This window comes from Mytilus edulis, chromosome 8 (genome assembly GCF_963676685.1).
Source record: "Mytilus edulis chromosome 8, xbMytEdul2.2, whole genome shotgun sequence".
Taxonomy (NCBI): domain Eukaryota; kingdom Metazoa; phylum Mollusca; class Bivalvia; order Mytilida; family Mytilidae; genus Mytilus; species Mytilus edulis.
In genome coordinates this window covers 47,549,300-47,560,657 of record NC_092351.1, presented here as the reverse complement: position 1 = coordinate 47,560,657, position 11,358 = coordinate 47,549,300, and the positions used below count along the sequence as shown (strand labels likewise).

The 11,358-nt window shown below is 30.5% G+C and overlaps 1 long non-coding RNA gene across 1 annotated transcript; it reads left to right on the top strand.

Moving 5' to 3' along the window:
- Positions 1 to 1,901: 1,901 nt before the first annotated feature.
- LOC139485765 (uncharacterized) lies at positions 1,902 to 8,215 on the top strand. Its single transcript, XR_011655393.1, has 3 exons — positions 1,902 to 2,013; positions 3,746 to 3,988; positions 6,383 to 8,215. It is a non-coding gene; the product is annotated as an uncharacterized lncRNA (long non-coding RNA).
- Positions 8,216 to 11,358: the final 3,143 nt, after the last annotated feature.

Genomic DNA, 11,358 nt, shown 5'->3' with positions numbered 1-11,358 from the left:
AGATTGAGAATAACTGCATTTCCAAGCGTACACATTTACCTCAATGCTTTCCTATTTCGTACTTTATTTGGCCCTTTAAACTCTTTTGACAAGTTTCAGATGAGTCTTTTGTAAACGAAACACGCGTCTGTCGTACAACATTTTGATATTGGTATTCATGATGAGTTTAATTACCTTAACATAAATGTTTATGTGTGTGAAAAGATATTGACAACAAATATAAAATTGATCTTCTAACGAAATCAATACAATTACTGTGACTTTACTATAGGTGTTGCTGTTTACCGTTACCTATAATTGTTCAATCAGATTGTAAAATTGACAATACAATGGGACATTCAATTGACCAGTTGGTATTAGAGTTGCTAAATAGATGATCTCTCATGAATTGATAGTCTACTGCATGCTCTCCAAGCACTTCTGACACCTGTTCAATTTTAACTGTTTTAGTGTAACCATGGTAACTGGGATAGGTCTTTCAGAAGCTATCCATGTGGCATTAAGGCTGCAATATTTATCTTTATTAAATAACATACCATTGAAATTAGTATACACGGTATGAACAAGCTAGAGTATGACCACAAGATGCAAACTTATTTCATGTTCTAACATTTGCTAAATTTTGCTGATTTAAAAAAAAAATCCCACTGTTCATCATTAGATTCCTAAAACAAGTAAAGGAATATAAATTGTAATTTCAGTCTTTTTCCATTGAAATTAATGTACTCCTTGAAATAATTACAATTGTCACAGAAGCACAGCATTTAAAAAGAAAAAGAGAGATTTTTATTTTACCGCCATTTAAAATTTTAGAAGTGAACAAGCCAAAGCAACAATGTATATGTTTTTCTTGCTAATTAATTGCATGTCATATAATGCTGTACATTTTCCTCTTAATGTTTTCACAGCCAAATACTATGAGTGCTTGAAACTCTTTTATCTCTTTGGCTCTTTCTAATAAGAGATAACACATTTTTTTTTACATTTTTTGGAAATCTGAATTATTTTATACTTTCCGTAAGTTTCCAGAATTATTAAAAACCAGAACAAATGTGTGCGTTTCTTCATTGAGGCATTTGTTCAATGCTTATTGACATGAACCTTGTACAAAGTGTTTATGCATAGTGAAGTATCACAAATAAAAATAATTATGAATAAATTGTTTTATTTATTTATTTATTGACACTGATATTTGATTTCCCATCCAGTATTCTAGTTTCAATATTTGAAATAATTCATCAAAATTTATCCAATTTTAAATTTTTTTCTGAATTCCTTTTTTTTGAACATTTTTACTATATCACTAGATTTTTTTCTATATCCACAGCATTCTTTTTAATTTCCAATGATATATAAATATTCCAATTAAACAGGTGCAGAGTCTTTAAATTAGATCCAGAATTTTGTAATTTTCTATTATTTCTAATATAATATTCAAAATGAGTATCCTCACTTTACAAATATTCTATAATATTTTCCACTATATCTATGATATCACTTTAGAGTACATCCACAGTATTCAGTTTTAATTCATTTCCCATGGTATATATCCCAATTAAAGAACATGCCATATTAACCAATGTTCCTGTTAATGCTATCAAATTCAGCTCGGTGAAAAATAAAACTGATTTCGATATCTTGCCCAGCTTATATCATCAAAATAAATTAATCGAGCAATATATTCATATCAAACCTAGCTTATGGCGTCACAATATACTTATAATCCGAATACGATATTGCTCATGTCGTTTGATTGGGAAAGTGAACACCACCATTACGGAGACCTTTTTTCGGGGAAAAGGGGGGGGGGGGGCAGTTATGAAATCACGTTTCCTAAACTGTTGCACTTATAGTACCTTTTACTTTATATTTTATTTTATTAACAAAATGGATGTTTTGTAGATGAACCAAATGGATTCACCATTGAGAATTGTGTTGTCGAGCATACAAGGACTGAAAAATGGCTTGATATCTCGTGTAATTGGGAAAACAGGGCAGTTTGTCAGTTGAAAGGTATTTCAATTTACAAATATAAGCACCATTTTTGTGGAAATGAAGTGCTTATAATGTTATGGCAATATGAAATAAACTAGCGTGCGGTATCAATGAATCAAAAATATATATTGTTAACTTAACCATACGAAATAATAAATTCAAGTTATTATTTCTGAAATGCGTTACAACTCGGAAATGTTAAAAGAGCGAAAAGCATTTTATTGATGGAATGTTTGAACGAAATACAGAAAAGGTAACAAAGCCCAGATTTGAGTTTACTGAAAGTACGGGTCAGTAAGTACTGACAGAGAGAGGTGAAAGATACCAAAGGGCAATTAAGGCAACATTAGTTTACTGACGTTTAAATCTCATAAATCGATTGAGAAAATATATGAAGATAACAAACAAAAGCTTATGGAATCAAATGAACTTCAAAAGGACAGAAACTGGGTTTGTCGACAGGGTTAGCGATGTATGCATTGAAATGTTCCAATCGGGAATTATAATGACAAATCAGACAAGTACTCTTGTATCTAAAGATCTAAGTCTGCGAAAATATGTCGTCAACACAAACCTTCGAAATTTTTAGTTTAGTCCAAGATTAGCTCACTATATTCAACCGACCATTACAAATGTTTAATATGACCTGACGGCCATAAACGGGAAGTATAAAATATATTTAACGTATGTGGTTACTTTTGATGTCTATCTTACAGTACAAATTATAATCAAGTAGGACACATAATCCTTCTAATACAAATTTGAATTCCAATATCTACCACTAGAAATTGGAATTCTGATTAACAACTTAGTAAAAACTAGTACAAGTCATAATTCCAATATCTACTGGTAGAAATTTGAATATCCAGATTTGTACTAAGAGGACTGAATTGTACTAGATTTTTACTAAAAAAAAGCAAACGATAGAATTATTTTGATTTCATTTGTAATGAAATAAACTAATATTATCGAAATTGTCTGATTTAAACAGTAAACAGGTATGGCCAATTTCTTGATCTCGCAGCAAAGACTTTTTTTTTTAAAGTCCTTCAATCTTTTCTTGAATTTACAGTATCGCATGGGGTACTTTAAGTTTGAACAACACTTTAGTACATGCACTTAAAACTTTTGATTTAATTAAGGATACCCATATATTGTTAAACACTTCAATGTCGAATTTGTTTGTTCATCAAAATACCATAAACAAACTAATCTTTTTAAAAATAAAAAAAAATCACGAAAGGTTACCATATAACCTGCATGCTACTAGAAATCTAGTAAAATCTTGAATTCTCCTTGTACAAATTTAGATATCCCAATTTCTACTAGTAGATATAAGAATTCTGATTTGTACTGGATTTGAATAAGTATAAATTGGAATTCTGATTTGTACTGGATTTGAATAAGTATAAATTGGAATTCTGATTTGTACTGGATTTGAATAAGTATAAATTGGAATTCTGATTTCTACTAATAGATATTGGAATTCCAATTTTTGCTAAGAGGATTAAGGATCCGACTGGATTCCAATTTGTACTGTAATATCAACATTGATAACATTGAACCTGAAAGCCTCTAGATATATAAATTTTCACAAAAAGTAGTAACTGATTCTTTGCCCGTTGTTTTTTTGTTCACATAATTTATATAAAAGAAAACAAATTATAAAACAACCATTGAAAAAAAAAGTTTTAAAACTATGTACCACAAATATCATATTTACATGATTTATGCTAATATTCATTAATAGATGTAATAGTCAACGAGGGTGACAGCGTTCAGCTTACTTGTGGCGTCAACAACATGCAGACTTCATGGACTAGATCTGTCAATAACACAAGCGTAATACTATCTGAATATGCAAATGGTGTATCTTTGACAAACCTAGTATTCGATAATGTGAAATGGTCTGATCAAGGAAATTACGAATGCAGCTTTACAAACACCGAAGGATTACATGAGACCACAATTACAAGATTATTTGTAAATACTTGTATGTTTATATCATTTTTACTATTTAGAATAACGCTTTTGAACTACCCATCGCTACGAGTTTAAAACTATTTTAAGATAATTGTGTTGATAATATGACAACTGTAACATGCATATTGTTTAACATAATCGGTCATCCAAAACAAAAAACAATAGTATTATTTTACTATTTATGTAAAGTAATTTATGTAAGTTCGAGTTGTCAAAAGTTTGAAGGATAATACAATATTGACTGTAGTAAAGCTAAACTTAAATATGAAGAGGAGAGACATACAAACGACTGTTCTGGTAAGCAAAATTAAACGATGGAAAATCATAGTACAATACAAATCAAGAACAACACATACAGACGAACACCATTACACAGTCAGTAAAAAGTAAATGCTTTCTTTTTTAAATAAAGAAGAAGGCACCATAGGCCTGATAGGTGCAATCCAATTCATTCTTAAAGCAACGCAATTGCGAGAAGAAATGACAAGCAACAGTTCACATACAACGACAAAGAAATCCGATGATGACAAAACGAGACTCTTAATGAAGTCTCTACATGAAATACAGAGAACATGATTTATTTATTAGTTGTTAGTTGCTTTGAACTATCTTTCAGTAATTACGAATACTCTTTGGTTAGTGCTGTGTGTCTTTGTCTTTATTTTTTTCATGTTTGTGTTTCGCAATCAGATGGGTCAAGCCATTTCCAACTGATTTGTACAGTTTGTTCTGATGATGTACTGTTAAATCATTGTCACTGATTAGTCGGAGGGTTGACGATCACACACATTTTTTAAATTTGCTAAATTCTATAAAATGCCTGTCCACAGTAGCTACAGTAAGGAATCTGGAATCTGGAATTAAAAGCTCGGTGGTTTGTTTCTCTGTTATATGCGTTTACTGTCTTGTCATATATCCGACCGTTTGTTTTCTCGTTTGAATTGTTTAACATATTTGTCAAGTTGGGGCTTTTTATATATGATTATACGGAATGGGTTTATCTCAATGTTGAGGGCCGTAAATTGACCCAAAGTTACGTACCTCCACGTCATGTGGACAATTGATGATTAGTTGTATTATTTACAATCATAACACAAATCCTCTTTTCTACTAAAATCACCAAATATATCGAGTGAACTCAGGCTCTCCAGAAGGTCAGCCTTTTCAGTTCTACTAATAAAAGTCGTCATGTTTCTTCAATTCAAATCCGTTGTTGAGGCATGCCAAAGGATATAAGTCATCATACAATACGAATTTGCAAATTTTCTTTGACTAAGATATATGTATTTCCAAAATCATATCAAATTGGTTTAGATAGCTACTTCTTCAATATACATTAAACTCCATGAAGATTGAATGTATTATATACTTTTTTTTTCTAAAAAAGGAATTATAACACAAATATTTTTTCGAGCGTGTGTACTGGCGAACCATCACATGTTGGCTATAAATAAAATATGAATAAAAAGCTCGAAAAGGAATCTTTGCATTAATTAAGGGAACAGAAACTTAACGAGCACTGTACTTAGGAAGCAATTGTTACAGGACATATTTAACAATGAATACAATGATATAAAACTCGGATAGACTGAGAAAAAAATCCTACATTGACCAATTTCTTACAGAAACACGCATGAAGTACATGTTTGTCTAATCGCTGAAGTTGTGTGAACACTGTTAATGTTTATTGTGTCAGGGCTTGGTTTATTTATAAATGTTTGAACATAAATTAACAACGCTCATACAATAAGCACGTAGCTGGCAATGCCAATAAAACAACAAAGTTTATCACATTTTAGGTGAAATGGAATATTTTCATTTCCAAGAATACATGTTTTGTAACATGTAAGCTATTTGTCACCGTGCTTACTTTCAACCTAACAGTATTGGAAAATTATTCTATTTTGTAAGGATTAAACCAAGAAAAGGATATTGAAATCACTAGCATTAAAACATAAACGATAAAAGTTTGAAATAGCATACAAAATAGGCCTTATTAAATACTGTCAGAAAGAAGAAGACAGGGGATAACCGTACTCGTATTCTTGCTCCAGAAAATATATCATAAATTGAGTCCAGTCCACTATTTAGATGAATGATATGAGTCTCTATAATAAAGCATGTGGTACAATTGACGAAAAAACAAATTATGTAAACCAATTTTAGATATAATCACCGTAAATACAGAGCGAAATATGAAAACGGCATAATTCCACAATACTACCTTTTGCCATGGCGTTGTCAGTTCGTCTTCGACTTATGAGTGGGAATTCTTTGGTGTCCTCCTTTCTTTAACGGTTGTATTTCGAACTTGAAAATATTTTGTCAGCCCCTGATCAGTACTCAATTGTTCGATTATGCTATTAGAAAAACACAGAAAATCTTTGTTTTTTTTCTGTTTCAGCAACTCAAATGTGTCCTTGTCGATGTGATTACAGAAGAAAACTGGAATATTGGGAATCGACAATACAACGAAATCAAACAAAAAGAGATTTGTTTAAGGAATTAGAACCTGTCATCCGACAGATACAAGATGAATTAAAAGTCAATAAAACTAAGCTTTCGTCAACTATTCGCAAACTAACATCGGCTAAAGACGATCGCAAGTCATCGCAGACAATTGGTTTTTTTGGTGCTGTTTTCATCTCTGTTGTCTTCGGAATGGTCGTATTAATTGACATAGTTATGTTAAAACAACACGTTGAAAACATATGGAAAAAAAGTTCTAAGACATGAAGATAAAGAAAACTAGAACAAGGAAGGAATTTTCAATAGAAGATTCGACGACAACCGTTTTTGTTCGAGTCAATTTTATAGATTTTTCAATTATCTACATATGGTTTTGTTACTACATATATATGTTTTGTCCTGTCCTGTTTTTTTTTCGGTGAAAAATGAGTATACATGTACGTAACAACGATCTAAAAAGGTTAGTGCAATTGAATGAAAAGGTTATGGATAAAATGCGTATGTTTCAAGAAATAATTTATCAAATATTTTCAAAGGAAGTTTATACAATATCAAAACCAAAAGATAAATAAAATGTAAAACATAAATTAATAAAAGAAAAAGAAAAGTAAAGTAAAGAAGCAAAAACTTGCACACAAGGTAAACAATATCGCCAGTGATGTAATTGATTATTTTCCTAAAAATACAATGAGGTTAGTTGAAAATTACTAATGCTAATTATCTTCGTTTCCATTAGCGGTTACAGAAAGATTTTTCGTTTAAAATCGCTTCAAAATATAGCAAACTTACCCTTTCGTACGAAGATTTTTTTTTAAGCATTCCACATTTGCGACGGATTTACAAATATTTTTTCGTTTATATGTATGCTGTAAAGGCACCGTCTATGAACTTGTATTTACAATTTCGTTTACATTTTTTTGTCAAATTATATTTGTAACCAAGTGCAATGATTCGGTGCAAAAGTAGTTTGTAATATATTAATTTTAACAACCTATCACTGAGAACATCATCAGAAGGGAAAAAGAAATATTACATTAATCGCAAGTACAGAAGGGAACCGATGACAGATCATATTCAGTAAAAAAAACGTCTTCATAATTACACATGTTCTCCTGAAGGATGATACAGGTTTATAGGTTGCATTTCTGTAAATATCGACAATGCAATTTCCCATAGGAACTTCTTTTACGGCTAAAACTATACCACTTTATTATGAAGTCCGAAAAAATTATATCCTAGAATGGAAAGCTCATATGCACTACTATTTTTTTCTGGTGACGTTGTATGTTATTAGAAACTGTCAATATACTAAGATAGACAAAACAAGTTAAGAAAAATATACAAAATCGATTTTTATGTGGCAAGAGATGAACATGTGAAATTTATACTTAATGAGACATCGGACATAAATGTTAAATACGAATAAAACGAGAACACATAACACATGTGTGTAATAATCGTGGACATAATTATATACTAATAATTGTTAACAATGTATTTAATAGTTAGCGGATAACACTGTTTGTAGAAATACGTTACCCTTCATTTGTGAAACTGCACGGACTTGGTGTTATATGTAATGAAATTTCAGTGATAAATTTGAAAATTGTTAGATTTCGGGAAAATGTATTATATTTAAGACAGCCAGGAGTATCCCAAAAATTAGTGCATGGAAAGAGATTTATATGCTGTTGTTCTTAATTTTCATCAGATACATTTACTTTCGATAAATTATGAAAGTACAACGATAAATGTGTTAACATTTAATATAAAAAAAGCTACATTCCCACGGTTCCCGACACACAAGCAAGTCACCAACTCTTATTTGCTTTTTATAACATATGATATCGGGATTAACTAAAATTTGTGTTTACGTATGATGTCACTGAATACTTTGGTTCAGAATTTTATTTTGTTCAACGTCAATAAATGTACCATTTAACATTTAAACATTGGACGCTGATTTTATCACGCTATCACATAACACACAACACAATAATTTTAATTTTTAATATTTTAACTGTTGCGCCAGATACTTACTGTTTTGTATATGATGAAGATGTGATTGTGCTTACATTTAAATGTTAGTTGCTTGTTTCATATAATGCAATATAGCTTAGAACAGCTTGTTTTGGGGTTATATGCTTCTGGGATCGTAATAAAGTTTACTTTTCTTATCATATCTTATCTTATCTTGATACTATATATCCAAGTATTGCTTTTCCTAATATGGTTTCGTTAGAAGAGGATTACTGCTTATAAATAAGGAACCTATTGTGGTAAAGTTGAAGTTACGCATTCTAATTTTTATCGAAGAGTCATGACAATCATTTTAAATTAATAGTTTGAGAATATCAGTTTAATATGACAATGAATATAATTAATTTTAAATCCAATAGGCCAATTATTGGTTCCTTGTTAATTTTTGTGAGATGGCAATTTATCACCCGATATCTTATTGTCGTGCCCTTGAAGACCACTTCAATCTTTGTGTGGTAAGGGTGTGCAGCTGAGACTTCAAGTACCCCACCCTTTTCGTATACTTCAATAATGAAAAATATAAACCAATCAAATATTTTTCAACAAAATGTTGACCTATGATAAAAGCTACTATGATTATGTTATTTCATAAAGAGATGAACATATTTGACCAATAGCTGATGCATTTATAACTGTGGTGTTAATAATATCTACACGAATTTCGATGCAGTAAATCGGTAATGCGTAAAAGGAATAAAAAAACACACACCATACAATCTATTTTTCGTGTTTCATCTCTATATATATTCATCGCTTCAACAAATTAGCAAAAACCTACTATTTTATGTTTTCACATTTTTAGAATTGAAATATCATCACTATCATAATACTATTTTCTATCAATTTCTATGAAATGAATGTAATTTCAAGTGAATAAAATTAATATTTCGCCACTTTTTACGTACATTCTATACATTTATAGATCGATTTACATGTATTTCAAATACTACGTTTATGGTTTTGGTTTATATTTAAAAGCTGGACACTTCTAAATGCATATTTACAAAATTTCATATCCAGAACGCTTTTTTAACAGACAAGGCATATGTATGACCGTGTTGAAATAATTTTATGATTATCAAAGTACTGATTCTGCTCCATTTACCACAACAGAAGCAATTACGTTTCATATGTTCTTGCCTCAGCAGTTATTCCACTTTTCCGTTTTATGCTAATTAAAATATTTCATGGAATGACGATTAAGAATAAAATTAATTAAACGATTTGAACAATATAAATATAATGCACGAACGTCATAGCTTATTAATTAATAACGTTTTTTGGAAAAAGGCTATGTCAGTGCCAATATCAAGATAATTAAAATGACAAATTTCTATCTAAGGCGTATGTTTATCCCTCGACGTAGCAGATATCCCCTTTCAGCAGATAATGTGACTAAAGGACGGAGGCTTCATGTAAATTAGTTGAAACTGTATATTGTCACCTTTAGCAGTATGCATCGATGATGTTTATATTATTTATTAACATATTTCTAATTAATGGATGCTTTGCGGGAGTTAAATGTTTCGAGTTTCATCCTGCCATAGAATGTTATATTTGACGAAATCAATAACTTGGTTTTTGCTTTTTCAAAACTCTAATTATGTTTGTCCAGATATTAATGAATCGTTATATATCTAATAGCTATTGTCTGACGTTTTAGATTATGGTTTCAATTGCCTCCGAATCCCTTGGCAGTTCTCCTTTATTAAGCTGATATGTTCAGATAGTTCCTGAATTCAGGAATTATCAAGTATTTAAAATTTTAAATAGAAGTCTTACTTGTTTTATTTTCCCCTAAATTTAAAAAGAACACAACAATACCAGGAGACACAACATCAGTCTGTAAAAATAGTTGAACGTCAATGATTTTCTAACTATCCCATGAAACTTCTGAAATAAATCATTGATATTAACCGTTGATATAAATTGCATAAAAAAATAATATAAAATGTTTGCTTATTATTGCTAAAAATGCAATTTTCCACAGAATTAACATTTTCAAGGGGCATAACTTCTTTAAATATAGTTGAGCTTAACTGATTTTGTAACTCGTGCAAGACATTTCTGGTACAAACCAATGATATAAATGTGATACAAATATGGCAAGGGAATAATTGTTCACCTGAGAGCGCACCTTACAGACGGACGCCATGCATTTCTGTGTCCCTAACACCGCATTGCATTGGGGACACAAATCTATACTTTATTCCTAAAACCAGTACTTAAATTAAACACCCTAAAAAAATATAAAACCTGTAATTGTTGATTCTTAGAACCCGTTAGACCATATGCATTATTGCAACATTTAGTTGTTCAGCTACAAATGCGTTAAAATATATGTATGCTATCGATTTTTAAAATGTGCTCATTTTTTATTATGTATTGTACTGATTTAAATATACACGGCACATGTTTCCGAAATAGTCCTCGCGCGCGACCAACAGTTTGAATAAGTATCAAACAAAATAGTGTAAGGAGAGAATATCAGACTGTGTCGTCTTTTTAAGGTAGACTATACACTACAAAAGTCAGAAAGTCTGAAAAGACCAATTTTTGTCTGAATTTGCATGAATGTTTACTCGAAATTCTTTCTTTGTCTGAAATATTTTTAAAAATTCTTGACAAAGTCTGAATTTGTCTAATTAAGTTCTTGATTTTTCTTGACATATATATGACAGTATTAACATTGTCTTAAAATTTCTCGACACTTTCTTTATCATCTGATAAGTGTCTTGATTTGTCTCGATCAATTCTTGACTGTTTTAAATTTGGCTCAATCAGTCTTGAAACATTCTTGACAGTCTTAAAGCTGTGTTTGAATATATCTCTACACATTCTGTACTGTCTTAAAGATGTCTTGACACTATC